Consider the following 22,260-nt stretch of genomic DNA (forward strand, 5'->3'; position numbering starts at 1 on the left):
AACGAAAAACGATTTCAGCAAAAGCAAAAGCAATGAGCAGGTGCAAAAGGTCAACCTCATGATTTGTAACGATTCTTTGTAGTGCTTCCTGAGGGGGCCCTCCAGAATTCGGTTGCCTGCTGGCAACTATTGTGTGACCCTGCTCTGACCTTAACTGTATGCCACAAAGGTCCTGATTTACAGCTAAAGGAGCAGACAAGCAGGTGCCAGGCTGGAACTTGAAATTCTTTCAGTGACACATTAATTAGCCCCTAATTCATTATTGTCAGTTGGGGCAGGGCAGGTGTTGTTAATAAACTAACCCCAAATTAATTCATGTCAGTTCAAGCAGGGCAGGTGGGCTTGCTTTCCCCCCCCATCTTCTACAGTTATGATGAACCAGAGGGTGGCATTGATGTAACAGAGGGTGGCATGGGTCAAAGAGAGGGTGCCAGTGGTGAAACAGAGGGTGCTGGGAGGCTGTGATGATGAACCAGACGTAGAAACAACATAGTCGCGACCGTTGCGAGCCGACAAGTAAGTTCGCAATTGCGAACTAGTACCAAATCCTCGCGAACTGGCAGAAACAATTGCGAACACACAAAAAAAAAATCCGCAAATTCGCGGGAATTCGCGGATTGCGAGTTCGCAAATACGCAAAATTCGCCCATGGTTACTCTCTACCCAGTTCTCTACAAGTGCTAAGGGGGCCCCCTTCACTTACTGAAGACTCTCCCCCCTCAAACCCCCCCCCGCACCGTGGGGGTGTTTGTTACGCCTCTGTGGGGCACAATAAAAGGGCTAAAATGTCGATCTGCAATGACATTGACAACTTGTATGTCGTCAAGTTAGGTAGATGGATATATATGAATAGTAAATCAATACTTCCGCTTGACGGTATAATGAAAGTCTTTATTGTGAACTGGATATTGTGACATTCAACAGTTCTCGGCATTACACTTGACCTAGATGACAGTATGGTATAGTTACAACAGAACAAAACAATAACAGTAAAAACAGATGGAATCCTCGCAGTGGGACTAACCATTGCACTATAGTTCAGTACCCATCCCAGAATGAATACATTGGGATCCCAGCAACGCATCTAAACAAAAAACAAATCCCACAGTGACAATGTTAACTAAATCCAGTAGCGTCTGGACTACATACAAACATTGCTGAACGTTTCAAATCGTGAGCTTTTATGAGAAAAGCCCTCAAATGTCTGTAAACCAAACCAAATGAAAAGATGTAGTAGGAGACTTCATATTTTATGACCGTGCGTTTAATAAGCAACGTTATTGTACGCATACACGGTACACCGTTGGTGTTTGTTGTATATCTCTCCCAAGAGAGTCAATGGCACTCTTTTTAGCATTTTTACTAGGTATGTAAATCCTCAGCCAACAAACAAATATTATAAAATTATGGAAATCCACGATAAGCAACAGCACTTTATTATACATTATTTTTCTGTGCAAAAAATGATTGGAGGGTATCAACTGAAGGTGGGAACAATAATTTAATATTTTACACATACATTCTTGGGTCTTGATGGCTGTTCAGCCGCAGCCAGTGCAGGTATGAGCGGTGAGGCCGGCGGGGCAGAACTCATTTTCCCTCGTTCTCCTAAAGCCCCATCTCCCGGCCCCACCGCTCTTACTTGCAAGGGCCACGGCTGTGGTTGTTACGGTGCATTTAGGGTCACTAGCTGGGCGTTCAACCAAAGGACATATAACAAAGTTCAGATCCACATTTAAAAAGAGACTAGCATGCACAGGCCACAAGATGAGGCAGGCAGGCCCCGTTTTATTTAAGAAATGGGAAGCATACGAGTCTCCATGAAGCCTAGATCCATTTTTAGCAACAAACGCTCGACAAAAATATGTTAAGAATTCTTGACACGATATTTAACAATAGTTTTACGATATCAGTGTTGCACATTTATTTTCAGCGCACAGATTGGACAATGCTCAGACGCGAACTGGACGAATGAATCTGGAAGGCACACTCTGGCAGCGACGTTTTTTAATCCCAATGGAAAATAATGATACTGCTCCAGTTCAGAGGCTTTGTTTTATGTTGCTTGCAATTGTATATTACACACTCTGCATTCGTGCAGCTTTCTAGCGTTGTTGAGTGCAGTGTTTGGAGTGATTTTGGTGTCGGAGAGGACTACCGTGCAGCCTTTCAACTGCTTATGGGTCCCTTTGGTTTGGTAACTTGCTCTTGGGCCAGTGAACTGGATAGCCTAAGCCTGATGTTGCTGGCTGTTTTGGAGTGTATGAGATGTTCGATCTAATATGTTTTATGGGATGTTTGTGTATAGTGTATAATGGTGTCAAATATGGTTAATAACAACATGATAGTCTATTATTTATCATATAAGTACCATTATTGTTTAATTAATTTACTTTAAGTCTGTGACAACAAACCAAGTGACCTATTGGTACCCGGTGGCATGCGCTCATTAAATGCAATAGGCGAGTCTTTCTCTCTCTCAGCTCTGAGAAGTGGAGAACCTATTTGTGTAGATGACTCTGAAGACGAAACCATCTCTAGCAGCATCAAATTTATAGTTGGGCAGCTGAGGCATGAAAATGAAAGCGGGTTCATCCCAAACCTACAGCTCGTTTAGTAATTGTGTTGGGAAATGGTGCCTTCTCCACCCCAGCCCAGTGCCATGACACTCTGCTTCACTACCTTTGCATATGTGGAGAATGGAGAGTGGAGAAGCAGATTGTTCGTTCGGAAGCAGAACGACGGATGTCACCGTACTAAAAATACGGGGCTTCTGAAAACCACAGAATTATCTGTCCAAACCCTGGATAACCTGTATTTTTGGTTGTTCCAATTGACGCTAATAAAGCACAAGGCAATTTTGAAACTTTTTTTCTTTACAAGATCATCTATTCATGTTTTATTCGTGAGGTAAATTTTTTGCCCATCTGTAATCTTGTTATCTCACTTATGGCCTTGTGTACATAGTGGTATAGCACGAGGCACTTTAATCCTTACAAGGTTTACATACAAAAATTCTAAATCTAGTAGTCTGATATTTATGATAAAATAGTTTGCAGGTTTGCCACAGTGGCTCATCTGTGCAAGGATCCATGGTAACATGAACATTCAAAACAGGTACTCCTGAAATTGTCTCTTAAATATAGACCAACAATCCACTGGCGTCTTCATCTTCCGGAAAAGCAAGTGCAGCAGTGACCACTCCTTGGAATAATGTGTCAATTCCTGGAAAAGAGCAAGAAAGATACCACAATCAAGTCAAGTCAGGTCAGCTTTATTCGACAATTGTCATAAAAGCAAGCTCAATATATAAAAGTACATGTATAAACCTTTAGTATTAAAACCATTATAAAATCAAAATATGAATTTCATGAATAAATAGACACCACAATCATTTTACACATTGTGTATGACTGTACTGTGAGCATTCAGTTAATGAAACAAGCACATAACATTTTCTCTAGCAAAAAAACCCTGCAATTAAAAATGTAGAAAATTATGATTTTAAGGCAAGGTCCAGAGGTTACATTATGCATTTCCTTCTTAATTGGCAGTAGACATAAACAAAACGGCATGTATAGCATTCAAACAGAATGTACAAAAATATTGGCCATGCAGAAAAATCTTTATTTGTTGCTGCTCCCAAACACATGTACATAGGTAAATTGAATAAAAAAATACATGTATTTTACATTAACACAATCCATTACAAATCATAAATCCACTTGGGTCTTAAGCAGGACAACAAAGGAATAAAGCCATATGGAGACACACTAAAGAGTATAAACATGAATAGAATTACTCCTATGTGCATCAGAAAACAGATACGGACAATTCAGTGTTTGCATCAACCCCTCACCTCAACATACGAGTCTTCAAAAAAGGGGGGTGCCAGGAGGGCACAAACGGCCAAAAAATGACCTTTGGCACAATATAACTTCAGCCCACAACTGCCGTAAACAAGTGCAATGTACGAGTTACCTACCTTCCGTAACGATTTATATGGTAGAGACGTAGTCTAGCTGCAGATTCCTTAACTTAGAATATCCCAAGGCGTCAGACTGGATACGGAATTTTTTTTGCAGCAGCACCGCTACGCGTCGAGGGGTGGCGCCACACAACCACGCCCCAACGTCGTCCACGGACGTGGCGTGGCGTCAGCGAGGTCATATAAGTCCCTCCCGGTGCACTGACATCAGTTTTCTACAGGGAAACTTTTCCGTGGCACAACGCAGAGCCACCAACAAAACTGTGAAAGTATGGGGACGGTGTGCGAAGGATGAAAAATCCGTAAAATAAAGAAGGTGGATGGTGCAAAACATCATCATAAAAGACAGTATCAGACACTGTCTACATATAAGTGAAGAAGTAAAGGCAGAGAAAAACTCTGAGAAAGAACCCCGCAAAGCGAAGCGTGGACCCTCACCAAAGGGTGAGTAACAAGGGAAGAATATCTCAACAGACAAAGGTAGACTGTTATTACCACGTAGAACAAGGCTGGAGCACAGGAAGAACAGCAATCTACTGCAAGAAGGTATGAAAAGAATGGCACTTCCCCCATAGTAATGGGAGCCTGAAACACAGCCCAGCAGATCCCCAAAAAAGAAGACTATGGAGGAAAATCTCGCTGCCCTCTCGCTGCTCCTGACACCACCCTGATGCCTCAGCCAATCGGCCCCAAGGGGGGAGGAGTTTGAGGTGGAGCCTAAGTTCAAATGCAGGCAATGCCGCAGGAGCGCAGCGGATGCGCGCAGCGGGCGCGCCAAAGACAAGCCCGTCTGCGCCCCGACGGGCCCAGGAGCCAGGCATTCTGGACCTTTAATTAAATATACCTCAGAGGAACTCTCTAACAAAAACCCTCCGCTCAAGACGGCTATTAGTAACTGCCTTAAAGCTAATGAAGTCTTTCATATACACAGCTCTCTCCTTGCTCCTCCTTGTACTCCTCATTTATTTATTTATTTATATTCTTATATAACGCTGGACTCGACCCCCGAAGGGGTATCTCCGCGCTTGGTTCACAGTGGATGCCTAAAGCTGAGTCAGGAGGTGCACAAAGAAATTAAGATGTCAAGCTGTCAGGAATAAATTAGTTTTCAATGATTTCCTGAAGGCCAGATAGTTATTATTTTGCCTCAGAGAAAACGGGAGTGTGTTTCAGAGGGTGGGGCCCTTATAAGAAAGTGCTCGACCACCCTGTCTTGCCTTCCTGATTAAAGGGATCTGAAGCAGCAATTGATTGCTAGACCGCAGGAGGCGTCCAGGCTTATTGATATTACATCTTTCAGCCAAATATTTAGAACCCGAACCAAAGAGGCTTCTATGTATAACACATTTACAACAAGGGGTGGTGAGGGACAGAGTCTCTGAATAAAACAGAAAGCTCTCACCCAGTCAAGAGATCAGGGCTAGATCCAACACCGTTTTTTAGCTCACTGCACCATCCCAGTTTCAGAACCTGGCTGTATGCAAATTAGTCTGTTCCTGTCCCAGTGCATGATGGGAACAGGGCAAACCAAACTACAAAAGCCAATTCTTACACTGGGAAGGAAACAAGCTCCCGGGGACCGGTTTCTGGCATTACAGCCGTCTTCGGCCCGGTTTGCTTGAATCCTGATGGTGCAATGAGCAAGGGTCTCACATCTGAGAATACCCTTCCACGCTTAGGGTGGACAAAAATATTTACAACAAGGGGTGGTGAGGGACAGAGTCTCTGAATAAAACAGAAAGCTCTCACCCAGTCAAGAGATCAGGGCTAGATCCAACACCGTTTTTTAGCTCACTGCACCATCCCAGTTTCAGAACCTGGCTGTATGCAAATTAGTCTGTTCCTGTCCCAGTGCATGATGGGAACAGGGCAAACCAAACTACAAAAGCCAATTCTTACACTGGGAAGGAAACAAGCTCCCGGGGACCGGTTTCTGGCATTACAGCCGTCTTCGGCCCGGTTTGCTTGAATCCTGATGGTGCAATGAGCAAGGGTCTCACATCTGAGAATACCCTTCCACGCTTAGGGTGGACAAAAATATTTACAACAAGGGGTGGTGAGGGACAGAGTCTCTGAATAAAACAGAAAGCTCTCACCCAGTCAAGAGATCAGGGCTAGATCCAACACCGTTTTTTAGCTCACTGCACCATCCCAGTTTCAGAACCTGGCTGTATGCAAATTAGTCTGTGTGTCCCTTTCTCACTGCTCCATCAGGATTCAAGCAAGCCGGGCCGAAGACGGCTGAAATGCCAGAAACCGGTCCCCGGTAGCTTGTTTCCTTTCTGGTGAAGAATTGGCTTGGTAGTTTAGTCTGCCCTGTTCCCATGATGCACTGGGCCAGGGACAGACTGATTTGCATATAGCCAGGTTCTGAGCTGGGATGGGGCAGTGAGATAAAAAACGGTGATGGATCAAGCCCTGATCTTTGGACTGGGTAAGAGTGGTCTGCTCAATTCAGACACTCTGTTCATCACCACCCCTTTTTCTGAACCGATTTTGGCCACTATAGGTGTGGCAGGGTATACTCAGACATGAGTCCCTTTCTCACTGCTCCATCAGGATTCAAGCAAGCCGGGCCGAAGACGGCTGAAATGCCAGAAACCGGTCCCCGGTAGCTTGTTTCCTTTCTGGTGAAGATTGGCTTGGTAGTTTAGTCTGCCCTGTTCCCATGATGCACTGGGCCAGGGACAGACTGATTTGCATATAGCCAGGTTCTGAGCTGGGATGGGGCAGTGAGATAAATAACGGTGATGGATCAAGCCCTGATCTTTGGACTGGGTAAGAGTGGTCTGCTCAATTCAGACACTCTGTTCATCACCACTCCTTTTTCTGAACCGATCTATGTATAACACAGCAGATTTTAAACTTTACCCGCTGGCGAATCGGCAGCCAGTGAAGTTTCATCAGTTGGGAACGTGAGGGTGATCTGGGCGGGGCATTGAGGACCAGTCTTGCCGCAGTATTTTGAACCACTTGCAGCCTGCTGAGCTGATCTTCGTTGGCAGATATGAAAAGGCCATTACAATAGTCCAACCGGCTGACTACAAGGGCTTGGACAAGAGTCTTTCCATAACTGTCAGGCAAAAATGGAAACACGCGTCTCAGGAGTCCGATTATCCAAAAGCAGGACCCAGCCACCTGGTTCACGTGTTCTATTAATAATAGGGCCTGGTCCAGCCGCACTCCCAGGTTCTTCACCATCTGCTTTGGACATGAAACAGGACCCAACTCCAATGGCCACCATTCCGGTGACCACAGGAGGAGGGCTTCCTCTAAAATCATGACCTCGGTTTTGCCCATATTACATTGTAGGCAATTCGAGGCCATCCAGTCAGACACCGCTCTCATACCTTCGGCAAAGAAATGGTTAGTTGCAGGAGTGAGGGTCTGGAATGGAAATTAAAGCGGAGTGTCATCAGGATACGACACTGGAATGAACCCATATGCTCTCACAATGTCAGCTAAAGGGGCCACATACACGTTGAAGAGTGTCGGGCTTAAGCATGAGCCTTGTGGGACCCCCTTAGTGAGCTCTCTGAAGATGAAATGGTGGGAGCCCAATCTGACACTTTGTGAGCGGCCTGATAGAAAACTTTCAAGCCAGGACAGAGCCAAGCTTCCTATCCCCACCTTCTGCAGACGACTGAGAAGAATTTCATGTGATACCGTGTCAAAGGCAGCGGACAAATCTAACAGCACCAGAATCAAAGAGCCTCCTCTATCCTGTGCCATCCTGATGGTATCTGTCACGGAGAGGAGAGCTGATTCGGTGCTGCAGTTGGGTCTAAACCCAGATTGAGTAAAGTCAAGACCCCCAGATGCCTCAATGAAATTAGACAAATGGGTATTCACATGCTTCTCGGTCATTTTGCTTAAATATGGCAGAAGGGAAATGGGGCGGAGGTTGGATAGGTCTGTCCAGGGTGAGGCAGAGTTCTTACGAATAGGATTCACTACAGCTTTCTTCCAATCTTGGGGTACCTGTCCTTCCTTGAGGGAGAGATTCATCACAGTCTGAATCATGGGCCAAAGCAGGTTGCCTAATGAGGAAACCATTTTGGCGGGTAGAAAATCCGCAGGAGACCCCGTTTTAATATGGATGATCAGGGAACTAATGTCAGATTGGCTAATCTCCGGAAAAACAGTCAGTGTACCACCAATATGTGTTGACCACAATGGAGGGGGGGGGGGGGGGTACAAATGATGTTACTTTTTGGTCTAACAGCTTGTGTGAATTTGCTATAGATCAGCTCTATTTTATTTTTAAAGAACAAAGAGATGTCGTCATACAAAATTTGTGATGTCATCAGTGATGCCATTTGAGATGTCACTGACCATGTCATGAATTAATACGTGACATCATCAGCAGTGCATTGCGGGTGCGCGAAATATAGTTAGTACAACTAACTATATAGGAGCAATTTCAATGGTTTTGTATGAGTGAAATGTCCAGCTAACTATAACACCCCTAAAACGTATAGATTTTTGAGTGAATTTCAAAGGTTTTTTTAAAGCCAATTCCTAACTATATAAGGCCTGAAACCTATGTTTTTTTTAGTGAATTTCAAAGGTTTTTTAAATGCTAATCCCCAACTATATAAGGCCTGAAACCTGTGTTTTTTTCAGTGAATTTGCAAGGTTTTTTTTAATGCTAATTCCTAACTATATAAGGCCTGAAACCTATGTTTTTTTCAGTGAATTCGCAAGGTTTTTAAAATGCTAATTCTATTAGCGGATAACGTTTAAATATGTTAATATCCTTGTGGGACCACCGGAGCTTCCCTAGGGGGTCAGGTTCTTTCTACCCTGCCCCCTTTTTGCATTCTACACGTTTGTTTTTCTGCTTCTTTTGTGCCTCGGTCTACCTAGCACAAGATGAATGCCAACACTTCCTGGTTAGAAGTGTTGACAGCCAATGAGCAAGCTGCTTTCCTGTGAAAGGCATGCTGATTGGCTGCCACTGTCTGTCAACACACCAAACCAGGAAGTGTTGGCAGCCATCTTGTGCCCCGGTAGAACCAAGGCACAAGAAAGCAGTGAAAAACACGCAAAGGGGGCAGGATAGAAGCCCCCTGACCTCCTAGGCCTGCTCAGGGTGTCCCACAAGGACCCCCCAGGCCCAAAAATAATTTTTTTCTGGTTTTCCCCGTGGTACGCTCAGGGTACGCGTACCTGTAAGCGTACATGGGAACGCACCCAGCGCTTACCCCGCGAAAATAAAAAAATAAAAAAAAAGTTTTGCACCACAGGGTTCTTCTGGGCTGCCCTCAGAAAACCTAGGGGGTCAGGGGGTGTCTACCCTGCCCCCTTTTAATAATTTCCCCCTTTTTATTTTCACCTCTTGTGTCTCGATTCTACAGAGACACAAGATGGCGGACTCTCCGGACTGTTTAGAATGTTGACAGACAATCGAGAGCCAATCAGTTTTCCGCTCGCGCACTACCGTGGCGTGCCAGGTGCGCTCCCCGGTACGCGTACCGGTGAGCGCTCGGAGCGCGCTTATAGATATATATGTGTTTTAGAAGTTAATTTTCGAAAAAACCACTGAAGCAATTTTCACCAAATATAGCAAAGGCACATCTGTGTACCAGTCCCTACAATTTTGCAAAGTTTGGTGTAATTCCGTTCAGCGGTTCGGGCTGTAGCCGTGTCAATTCGTCCTATGGAAATTAACATGGGGAAAACACGTTTTGGCACCCCCCTTTTTTCTCGGCCCCAACTTCACGAATCCCCCCGAAACTTTCAGGGAAGGAGCGGAGCGGAGCAGGCCTACATTTTGGAAAATTACATGCAAATTCCTCAACCGGCGCCAAAGTTATTCCCAATAGAATGTTTCGGATTTCCTATGGTAGCTAGGTCCTAACTATATATACCTACTGACTATCGCCAGTAGATAATATATTATATATGTATATATATATGTAGACTCTCAGACATTGATCTCCCGCAGGCTCTAGGCCCGTAGGCAAACACTGCCCGCTCATCTCATTCTGACAAGCGGATCAGCCCTGTGTACAAGTGCTTAAGCCAGACCCGCAAGGGAGCACCCAGGTCAGGGCGCAAGGCATGCTCCGCAATGTTCACAGCCCGGTGGCCGCCGTCACTTTGCTGTCGGCCATAGCCCTCTGCCTCTGCTCTAGTACGGCAATGGGGTGGGGAACGAGGTCATCTTAAACCCTTCTCTTAGGGCAGGGAGAGCCCCCTCGAGCATAAGGAACTCGCAGGGGTACCATCCTCTCAGGATATAATTGGGTACTCAGGAGGTCAGATTGGAGGGACCTCAAGGCACGTACTATTGGTTCGCCATCATGGCTACACCTCGTCCAGTGTACTCTAAAAACACATGCACTGTCAGCATCTCGTCCATCGAGTGGACTGTAAGTGGCTCTCTCCAAGTGTATCCATCTCTGAGGTGGGTAGGTTAGGAGGGAGACAGCATCATTGGGATCACTCACTGTATACCAATGCTCCTTCCGTCACATGCAAGAAACAAATTTGATGGTTTTTGAAGAGGCATATGGTGAGAAAACTGTTGCTGGCTAAAAAAAAGCGACACAGGAGCGCAGCCTTTTGTAGCCCAATGCCTCAGCAAACACAAACACTGCAGCGCCTCAACTACAGGCACGCAGTTGTGGGGAGCGCAACATAGTGGGGCCGAACCAACCTCATCATAAATGCCTTCAGGACAATAGTTTCTGGGACATCGCTCTTGCAGTGGGCTGTAATCCTAATCAGTTATGAAACATGAAGCTCAGCGGACTGCTAAAACCAAAGAGAGTTTGTTTTCACATGCTGTGTTCTTGAACGTGCAAACAAAACAGGTGATGGACCGAATGTGGATCAATGTCACACATTCACCCCAGTCCGAAGATCTGGGCCCAAATCCATCGTTTTTTTGCACTCCACACCACCCTGGGTTAGACAATGGCGATATGCAAATCAGCTCTGACCCTGTGCCCCATGGGAACAGTCCAGTCCGAACTACAAAAGCCATGTCCTTCCCAGAACGGAATCAAGCATCCGAGGACCGGACCGGTTTCGAGGTAACACCTCTCATCAGCCCGGCTAGCTTGACTCCAGTGGTTCTTGAACGTAGCACCAACATATAAAGAGACTGGTACGGTGAAGAAATGCAAATGCTGTCCGAAACAGGAGGGCGGTGTGATGATACACAAGCTGAAGCAAAAAATAAATAAAAGGGTGAGGTGTTTCTCCGCTGTAGATCGCGGTCGCGCTGTGATCCACAGCCCAGAAACTTACTAGGCCACCAGGGACTTGTACTCGGGGAGGGAGGGGGGGAGGGAGGCTTGTGAACGGGCTGGCCCTCCTTGCGGGCACAAGTAATTATTTAAAAAGTGGCTTTTCTCCTGGTTGGGGGCCGCTCCTTCTGGACAAGTCATTCTTTTTTGCATTTCCTGTTTTTTAATTTAAAACTTTTTATTAAAATATAAAAAAAGAATATACATGTTTGCATTTGTATATACAGTACATAATGTGATACGCTTCGCCTTTATGTTCTCCGAGAGAGAGAGAAGAAAAAGAAAGAAGACAGAGAGGGGGGGGGGGCTCTTAGTTGCGTGTCATGGGCTGGGCTAGCGTCAGCTGTGCATCTAGGAGCTCCCACATCTCTTCTTTTGAGTTGTGTTCCTTTGAGAATTTCCCCGTTATGTTGTCTGCTCCTCTGAGAAAGGTGACCCAGTTCATCCATGTTGTAAAGTTAGCTTTGGCCGTGTTTTTCCAGTTCGTCAGGATTATTTTTAGGGCAGCTGTGAGCAGTAAGTCTAGTAGGTCTCTTTCTTCTTTGCTGTTTAGGTCTGCTGTCATGTGTTCTGTGGCCAGGCTTACAAAGCTGATTGTTAAGTCTTTGTTGAATATATCGTTCAGAAAGCTATTCACCTTCATCCAGAACTTCCTGACTTTGGTGCAATTGAAGATCAGGTGTTCTAGAGTTCCTTCCTCTTTCCCGCAGTTCCAGCAGCTGCCTGATTCTGTAATGCCAATTTTGTGGAGTCTTGCCGGTGTCCAGTAGGCTCTGTGGAGGAGCCAGAATTTTTTTCTGGACTAGTTGTGGGGTTATCTTGTTTGTTGATGCCGAGCGCCACAGTTTGCATTGTTCGTTGTCGTTTAGCTGCCTTCCCAGGATTTGTTCCCATGTGCTCGTTGTTTTCTTGTTCTTGTTCAGTGACTATGTGGATGGGTTGAGGAGCTTGTATATCTTTGCCGTTTGGTGGCCTGCCGCGTTCAGGCTTTGCATGTATTTGATGATGGTCGGTTCTTCCTTGCTTAGGTTTGCTTTCGTTATGGCTGTTTTGATCTTCAGGAATGTGTAAAGTTCCCGGTCCGAGAGCTCGTGTAGTTGTTGCAGGTTTTGGAATGTTAATGGTGACTGTTTAGTTTCTAGCTGGCTCGGGAGGTTTATTCCTTTCTCTATCCAAGTATCGTTGTGCATTGTTTCTCCTTGGTAAGTTATCTTTGTGTTGAACCAGATCGATTCCCATGTCGTGCCCTTCAGTTTCCGTGCCATTCGTTTGTCTAATCAGTGCCTCTTTGGTGTGTCTCAATATCGGGTTTAGTCTTTGGGGGTGCTTGTTCGCGGTTAGAAGCGCTACAGGGTTTAGCCCCCCCAGGATGTTCCTTTCCACCTCTAACCAAACAGGTTCGTAGCTTTGGGTGTTGTCTAGCCAGAAGATTCCTTGCCTCGCTAGGCATGCGGTTTGAAAGTTTTTAAAATTCGCTAGGTTGAGTCCTCCAAGGTCTTTCGTTAATCTCAGCTTTTGTAGGTCGATTCTGGGTTTCTTGTTTCTCCATATGAAGTTGTTTATGAGTTTGTCCAGCTTTTTGTGGAATGTGTCTGTCATCAGAAGCGGTAGCATGCTGAGCGTGTAGTTGATGGCTGGCGTTACCATCATCTTTATTGTTTCAATCCTGCCCCACCAGCTTATGTATTTGGGTGACCACAGGTCCAGTCTTTCCTTTATCTTCTTCAGCGTTGACTCCTCGTTGTGTTCTAGTGTGGATGTTAGGTCTCTTCCGAATAGCAGGCCTAGGTATTTAAGTGGTTTCGTCTGCCACGCCAGTCCTGAGTCTCCGAGTACCTCTCTGGTGGTGTGGATGTTCATTGGTTTACATTCTGATTTATCTTTATTGAGCTTGTACCCCGAGGCTTCAGCGTACTCTCCTATTGTGTCCATTAGGGCTGTTATTGACGTTGACGGATTGGTTGTTGTGATGAGGATGTCATCCGCGTATGCTGCAAGTTTGACGGTTTTGTCTTTGATTCTGACGCCTGCTATTTCGTTGTTGTCTCTTATTCTGGCTAGTAGTGGTTCTATTGCTAGAAGAAAGAGGTCTGGTGAGAGGGGGCAGCCTTGCCTGGTGCCTCTCCCCAGCGTGAGTGTTTCCGATGTGCTTCCATTTACTACCACTTTTGCTTTTGGTTCGTTGTACAGGGCCATTACCATAGTTCTGTATTTGGCCCCCAGCCTGAACCTGCTCATACAGTTGTCTAGGAATGGGCAGGAGACCCTGTCAAACACCTTTTCTGCGTCCAGTGCTATCATCACCACCTGCTTGCAGCTATGTGTTGTGTGGTTGATGAAATGGCACAGTAGTCGTGTGTTGTCTTGCGATAATCTGTTTTTGATGTATCCTACTTGCGAGTTGTGGATAAGATTTGGCAGGACCTTGTTTAGTCTGTTGGCTAGTATCTTCGCGTATATCTTACAGTCAACGTTTATGAGCGAGATCGGTCTGTAGTTCTGCGGGTATTGTGGGTCCTTCCCCTCCTTGGGGATTATTATGATGTTCGCTTCGCCCATGGACTCGGTCATCTTGCCTCTCTGTATGCAGTGGGTGTATGTTTCCGCCATTAGTGGTTTGAGTTGTTGGCTGAAGGTTTTGTAGAATGTTGTCGTGTACCCGTCTGGTCCTGGTGCCTTGTTTGGTTTGAGCTGGTTGATGGCTGCTTCGATTTCTGTGTCTGCTATGTCCACGTCCAGTGATGTTCTTTAGTCTGCTGTGAGCTCTGGCAGGGTGGTGTTGCTGAGCATGGCTGCGCCGCCGTCTGCTTTTAGATTCTTGTCCTCGCTGTATAGTTCCTGGTAGAACTGACTGAATACCTCGAGTAGGCCTTTGTTTGCCGTTTGGGACTTATTCGTTTTGTCTGTTATGGCTGCGATTGTGTGTTGCCTCTGTTTTGCCTTTAGGTATGATGCCAGTTGTTTCCCAGGAGCAAAGCGAAGAGCGTTGTCGGACGGAGCTGAAGGAGGGGGGCAGTGAAACAAGGGCAAGGAACACTATAACACTGGCCAACCCTGCGGAAACCTTGTGGGACTCTGCCCCCTACCTCTATATGCAACAGAGACTATTCTACGGAAACGACTAAGGTACGCATCGACAATCAAGAGAACCAAAGCAGAACTCTCAAACCACGCAAAGGCGCAGTACGAACGACAACTACCTCAGATAACGCACATTTGTGCACGCACATAGACACAACCGCATCTACCTCAACAAGGGGAAAGGGTACAGCTGCAGCAGACCAACCACAACCGCGATCTAACGAGAAGAAGAAGAAGAAGAAGAAGAAGATAACCAGCTATATCCTTTTTAAACCCCTGTAACCCATGCCTATTCAGAATAACAACTAATAGTCACTAACTGAACGTTACACCTTCCCACCAGACAGAGACTGGGGGGAGGAGGGGGGGGGAGGAGAGCAGGAGGACCCTTGCTGTCACACACCCACAATTCTACAGGCGGAGGGTGGGGGGGAGGGAGGGAGGAGGACGAGGGAGAAGGGGGGGACATGTAGACGGGACGGCGAATGGTACAGTACGTAATTGTGCAACTTGGTCATCTTTTTCTTCTTATATCTTCTTTCCACCTATCATCCCACATCCCATACGCCAGACCTCGGGAGAGGCTCTTAGGAAGACCCAAGGAAGACAGACAAAACACTCAGCTATGCACCTAGCGAAGAAGATAGAAGACAGCGAGAACACCAAACCACCATGAACAGCGCACCAAAAACAAAACTAACCACAAACCTCAAGGTGGTGTCCATGAATGTCAAGGGCCTCAACCACCCAGTCAAACGAAGGAAAGTACTAGACCACCTAGCCAAACTGAAAGGTGACATCTACACACTGCAAGAAATCAAGCTCACAGAAGAAGAAGCAAAGCAATTGAAAGCGAGGTGGATAGGGGAAGTCTTTTGCTCACGGGCAAATGGGAAGAAACGAGGTGTAATCACCATACTGAGCAAGAAGGCAAACCTGATCCTACAACACTCAAACGCAGACGAGGAAGGGAGAGTATTAATAACGAGCCTACTGAGAGGAGAGGAACAAATACACATAGCCAACATTTATGGGCCAAACTCCGAGGACAAGAAATTCTGGCAGAAAGTGGACACGATGCTCTCCAATATTCCTCAAGAAGACCTCATGCTGGTAGCAGGTGACATGAACAGGGTAATGGACCATGCCACAGACAGACACCCACATAGAACAAGCTACGAATCTCAAAACATCAACACCCTGAAAGACCTATGCACCAAAGTACACCTCGCAGACCCGTGGAGGCTACAAAATCCAAATGCACGTGAATACACCTTTTACTCGCACCCACATAACTACTACAGCAGGATAGACTACATACTGATGTCCAACACCCATACACTCCTAATCGACCACACAGAAATCGCGCCAATAACCATCTCAGATCATGCGCACGTCACACTATCACTAAGTGGAAGACACAACGAGAGGCCAACGAGAAGATGGTGACTAAATGACGACATCCCGCAGAACAAAGACAACGTGAAGGAAATCGAAGGCGCGATAAACAACTACCTAGAACACAACGGCAACGATGAGGTGGGAAAAGGTACCATCTGGGACGCCCTCAAAGCGACGCTAAGAGGGAAACTGATCAACATCAAAGCAAGAATGAACCGATGCAGGAACAAAAAGATCACTGAACTGGAAGAGGAAATAACACAGCTGGAGAGAGGGCACTGCACTAACATAACGGACAAGAACACCCTGACCACACTAACGAAGAAGAAATATGAGCTGAACAAGATTCTAAGCGAGAGAGCTGGCACGTGGCTGAATAAATTCAAATCCAAGTAATTCTTTTTTAATTAATTATTTTGTGTGGGTGGGGAGGGTGGTGGTTTGGCCCTCGTGGTGAATGGGTCGACTCCCCCTTGGAGGAAGAAATACAATAAAAATAAAGTGTTTTCTCCTGCGCCCCCAGTACCCTCCTGCCATAAGTACAGACTCCTAGTTGGCCTATATTTATTTGGGGAAATATGTGTTTTCCCTGGGGTGCCGATTGCAGCTCCCCCCAGGGGAACACACATTGACAAAAAAACTTAAAGTAAACGGAGGTGCGGGTCGACACCGAGGACAAGAACTGCATTCCTGAAACAGATAAAAAGACTTGTAGTTGTGGAAAGACAGGCATTTGTTAAAGGGATAAATGTCCAAAGGATTCTTCGTATCTTTAGTTGGTTTTTATTGAGAACATTAGGGTTAGAGCCTGAAGTAATAAAGAAACAGCAGACACATGTTCCGCCCCAAGAGATTGGCACGCCTAGGACATTCTTAAGGTTGGTAACCACAAGTACATAGACCATTATAAACAAATACCCATACAAAAAACAAGTTACATAGCGATATCAAAAAAAGATTACATAATGATATCAAGGAAAAATACATAATCCTGAATGAAAAAATATATAAGGCAAGTAGTACAGATCAAGGGTAGGTAGAAAGTTGTTGACTCTGGGCACCTTGGGTTCTTTGAGAACCTACAAACCTTATATATCCCCGCAACTAGAAGAGTCTAGCGGGTATAATGGTACACTGCACATGCAAATCAGCCATTGTGACAAACAAATGACAGATAAAAACGATGTCACAAGTGGCCGTTTTGGCTGTTTTTTTTACTCATTTTCAGTATTTCTTTATTTCAACAGTACGTTTCTTTGGGAAACCCTTGAGGGATCTACTCATATGACCCCTTGCTTAATTGGGACTTCTGCCTATGAGAAATCTATAGCTTTCATAGATCACCCATGGGTTTCACACTGGTTTCCACCTTAAACTGGAAGTAGGTTGAGACTCCAAAAATAGGAAAAATAGGCTTCATCTTTGAAAAAAGCAAAAAATGTGGGTAAAAAATTAGATTTCTTTTCAGCTCTGCAGGCTCCTGAAAGCTGGGTAGATGACTTTAGCACAGCAAACCGTTCCTTCATGCTATTTTTAGGTCGCGCATTCGAGACCTCTTATATATACTCTAGTATATACTTTAGTATATATTTATATGTGTATGTACTGTGTGGGCTCTGGAGATCAGCCCTAGGACTTGCCTGCTTCCGCTTATCTGTCTTGATAGAAAACGACCAGCAGAGGTCAGTAAAATACCAGAATTGCTTTCTGCTGAGGGACTTACTTTTCTCTATTTTTCTGGCAACTGCCTCTATTCAACTTTCTTGATAGAAAACAACCAGCAGAGGTCAGTAAAATACCAGAATCACTTTAGTACTCTCTAGATTCCAGTCCATAGAAATTGTCTTCCACGAGCACCTGTAAACAATAAAAATTTTCTCAAATCTTGTATTTTCTGTGATATGACCACCAAAGGCCCGGATTTTATACTAAAAGCAAAGCTTTGGACTATACCATTTCCTGCTGAAAGGCAATATTTCTCTCCATGTGATCTCATACCTGGCATGTCACGCAATTTGGTGCTTGCTTTCCCTCCATGTTAAAGCAGTAGATCTTTCAGCACCCAGGCTAATGTGCTGCATAACTAAATACATATAAGGTCCCAAAGGCGAGACCGATTGCATTGTAAACGCTTGTTTATATGGGGCACTTGTTTCCTATTTTTCAAAACAAAACTCATAATGTAGCTATATTCTGTCTATTTTCTCGGTCCCCTCCAGGGGAATCCACAAATACTGCATATTTTTTGGAATACCGAGGATGTTGGGCATAAAAAACACAAATATGGCATGGATACCTTATGTGTTGAAAGGTATGGAGCCCTAAGTACAAACTAACCCAAATAGCCAAAAAGGGCTCGACACTGGGGAGAAAAGGCCCCGTAGTTAATGGGTTAATACATAAATAAGCTGCCAACGTTTGTTTGATGTTGGTGTAACATAGTAATATAGAACAACACCTGTAATAACCTAGTGCTGGGAAGGTTGCTGTGACGAGAGGGAAAAGGACAAGTATCTCCAAACGCTTTCTTAGAGGCGCTATAATTCCCTTTAAGGTCAAAAGCCCAACTTGAGTGTGTTCCTCTCCGGGAAGCACAGAGAGGTGAAAGGCTGTCCCTAAAACTGTATGCCCCTGTCAGTCTGGGAGAGGGGCTGGTGAATGTAAAGAGCTAAAAGCAAAGTATGTGACCTGGTAACTAAATCATCTCTACAATTAAGACGTTGAAATGTTTGTCCTGCTGGTGTTTTCGAGGTATCCATTAATATCAGACCTGTCACTGGTGAAGCCCAAAGATAATAGCAACTGTATCAAAGACGAAAGGCAGGTAGGGTTACCATCTGGCCAGTTTATGCAGGCCGGTACAAAAAACATAGAAAATGCAAATGCTACTTACCAGTATGCATCTGTTCTTGGCATGTAGGGCTGCTGACATTCATATCTGTGCATAGATCGCCGCCTAGTGTTGGGTCCGGATGATTGCACATTGTTGTCCTGGAAGAGTCTTCGAAGTATCACGAGATAGGTGGCTCCTCCCCTGGACTACAGTGCGCATGGGCATCGCCTCCATCCCCAGATTGTATTTAGCCATTGGCAGAGATGGAGTGAAGAATGTGAGTGATGGCCATGCTATGAGCATATACATATATACTGAATGAAATACTGCAGCTGCTACAGGCGGCGGGGAGGAGGGTGGGCGATATGAATGTCAGCAGCCCTACATGCCAAGAACAGATGCATACTGGTAAGTAGCATTTGCAGTTCGAGGCATGTGGGCTGCTGAATTCATATCTGTGCATAGAATACATAGCAGTCCCTCCATTAACGGCGGCCGCCCGTGCCAGCTGCAGCAGTCTGAAAAAGCGTTTTTAGAACAGCCTGACCAACAGCTGCCTGCTGTTTGGAATGCACGTCTACGCAGTAGTGCTTAGTGAAAGTATGTGTGGTAGACCATGTGGCTGCTCTACAGATATCTTCTAAGGGAATGTTACCTAGGAAAGCCATAGAGGCCCCCAACTTCCTGGTGGAGTGGGCCCTTGGTGGGATAGTGAGAGTGCGCTTAGCTTTAGCGTAACAGATCTGAATGCATTTCACTATCCACCTAGCGATCCCAGCTTTGGAGATAGCGTTTCCCTTGTGGTGTGTGGCAAAAGCAACAAAAAGCTGCTTGGTTTTGCGAAAATCCTTTGTCCTGTCTACATAGTACATCAAGGCCCTCTTAACATCAAGGGTGTGGAGCAAGCGCTCCGCCAGCGTCTCTGGGTTTTGGAAAAACACCGGCAATTCAATTGTCTGGTTTATGTGGAATTGTGATACCACTTTGGGTAGGAATTTAGGGTTAGTGCGGAGCACCACCCTGTTAGCATGTACCTGGAAGAAAGGTTCTTGGATGGTGAGCGCCTGCAGCTCGCTAACCCTCCGTAGCGATGTAATCGCTACTAAGAACGCAACCTTCCAAGTCAGAAACTGAAGCTCACAAGAGTGCAGTGGCTCAAAGGGAGGACCCATCAGCCTTGTAAGAACCACATTGAGGTTCCATTCTGGAGCTGGTGGGGTCCTTGGTGGAATGACCCTTTTGAGTCCTTCCAGAAAGGCCTTGATAGCAGGGACCTTAAAGAGTGACAGATGTTGTCTATTCTGGAGGTATGCTGCCATAGCAGACAGGTGAATGCGGATGGAAGAGTACGCCAGATTACATTGATACAAGTGGAACAGGTAACAAATGATGTTTTGAATGGAAGCATCTAGCGGGTCAATATCGTGGTTAACACAGTAGATGACAAACCTCTTCCATTTAGCCGCATAACAAGCTCTAGTAGTGGGCTTCCTTGCCTCCCGAATGATGTTCATGCAATCGGGAGGAAGATTGAGGTAGCCAAACTCTAGGACTTCAGGAGCCAGATCGCCAGGTTGAGCTGTTGCGGGTCTGGGTGCTGAATGTCGCCATGGCTCTGCGTCAGAAGGCTGGGAGTGAGATGAAGCCTTTGATGCGGTACCACGGAGAGTTCCAGAAACGTGGTGTACCATGGTTGGCGAGCCCACGTTGGAGCACCCAGGATGAGAGTCATCGAGTGCTGCCTGAGCTTGCGTGCCACCAGCGGTATCAGAGGTGCTGGGGGAAAAGCGTACGGAAATCTGCCTGACCAGTTCATCCACATCGCATTGCCCTGTGATTGCGGGTGTGGGAATCTGGCGGCGAAGTTTTGGCATTTTGCGTTCTCCTTTGTGGCGAACAGGTCTATCTCTGGATGACCCCACTTTTGGAAGTACGGTTGGAGTACTGATGGATGTATCTCCCACTCGTGTATTTGATGGCTGTGTCTGCTGAGCAGATCCGCCATCTGATTGTCTTTGCCCGGGAGATGCTCTGCCATGAGGAAGATGTTCCTCTGAATGGCCCACTTCCACATGCTCTGAGCCAGATGAGACAGCTGTGGAGAGTGTGTGCCTCCCTGCTTCTGAATGTAGTACATGGCCGTCATGTTGTCCGTCCGGATCAACACGACTTTGTTGCACAGATGTACTTTGAACGCCTTTAAGGCCATGAAGATTGCCATCAGTTCCAACACATTGATGTGCATCTTCCTTTGCTGTAGTGTCCATAGTCCCTGCACTGTGTAATGGAGTACATGCGCTCCCCAGCCTTGGAGAGAGGCGTCCGTTGTCAGGATAATCTGTGGCACAGGCTCTTGGAATGGTCGGCCCCTGCAAAGGTTTTGTGGATTCCACCAATGCAGAGAGTTGTATGCCCGACCGCTCACCAACACTAGGTCTGTCAGTTGCCCATGAGCCTGAGTCCACTGACGTGCTAGGCACTCCTGAAGCGGACGCATATGTAGTCTCGCGTGCGGGACAATGGAGATGCAGGAGGCCATCATGCCTATCAACTGCATGAACACCTTCGCTGGAAGCGAGTGTTGAGGTCTGAACCGCTGGATCAGCGCCTGGATACTGGCGATTCTCACTGAATTTGGCTGCGCAGTGGCCGCCAGAGTGTTGATTGTTGCGCCCAGATACTGTCGCACGTGGGCGGGCTGGAGATGGGACTTTGGATAGTTCAGAGAGAATCCCAGATCGTGCAGGAGATGAATGGTGCGTGACACATGGTCGACGCACTGTCGTTCTGTCTTTGCCTGAATGAGCCAGTCGTCCAGGTAGGGAAAGACGTGGACGTTTTGGCGACGGAGATGCGCGGCCACAGTCGCTAGGCACTTTGTAAATACCCTTGGCGCCGTGGTGACCCCGAACGGCAGAACCCTGAACTGGTAATGCTGGTCTAAAATCGTGAATCTGAGATACTTCCTGTGGGAAGGATGCAGGGGGATATGAAAATAGGCATCTTTCAGATCCAGCGTAGCCAGGAAGTCCCCCTGCTGAAGCAGGGGAAGCACCTGCTGCAACGTGAGCATATGGAAGTGCTCCGAGAGGATGTACCAGTTTAGGGGCCTGAGGTCCAGGATTGGCCTGAGGGATCCGTCCTTTTTGGGGATCAGGAAATACAGGGAGTAAACCCCTGTTCCCCGCTCCTGGAATGGAACGAGCTCTATCGCCCCTTTTTGCAGCATGACTAGAACTTCTTGCTGCAACAAGGTCAAGTGCTCGCCTGACATAGGACGGCTCCTTGGGGGTATGTGCGGTGGAATGGAAGTAAGCTCTAGACAGTACCCGTACTGGATAAGAGACCTCACCCACCTGTCCGTGGTGATGGACTTCCACGCCGGCAGGAACTGCTGGAGTCTCCCCCCGACCGGTGTTGTATGGTCGGGGGGCAGTGACAAGACGTCACTGTTTGTTGGTGGTGGTGGACCTGGAGCTATTGTTTCCACGTCCCCTGCCCTTGATGTTATTGCCTCTGTAACCACCTCTACCTTTGTTGTTGTATGAGGTCTGGGTGTTACTCGTGTAATATTGTGTGGACTGCGATGCCTGACCCCTTGAGGTGCCTCTGGAAGTGGAGCGGCGAAAGGAACCACCCCGAAACTGCTGACTTTGTAAGGCCCCCATAGACTTGGCAGTTTCAGTATCTTTTTTCAT

The 22,260-nt window shown here is 46.3% G+C and overlaps 1 protein-coding gene across 5 annotated transcripts in view; it reads right to left on the minus strand.

Annotated features, from left to right (window-relative positions):
* Positions 1-870: 870 nt before the first annotated feature.
* LOC147712725 (complement decay-accelerating factor-like) overlaps positions 871-22,260 on the minus strand; it is a 795,131-nt gene continuing 773,741 nt past the window's right edge. For all 5 annotated transcript variants that reach the window (XM_086923379.1, XM_086923375.1, XM_086923380.1 and 2 more), the window contains one exon: positions 871-3,225. The gene's annotated coding sequence lies outside the window, so the exon portion shown is untranslated. The remainder of the gene's footprint in view (positions 3,226-22,260) is intronic.

The sequence above is a fragment of the Lissotriton vulgaris genome, chromosome 5, assembly GCF_964263255.1.
Source record: "Lissotriton vulgaris chromosome 5, aLisVul1.2, whole genome shotgun sequence".
Classification (NCBI taxonomy): domain Eukaryota; kingdom Metazoa; phylum Chordata; class Amphibia; order Caudata; family Salamandridae; genus Lissotriton; species Lissotriton vulgaris.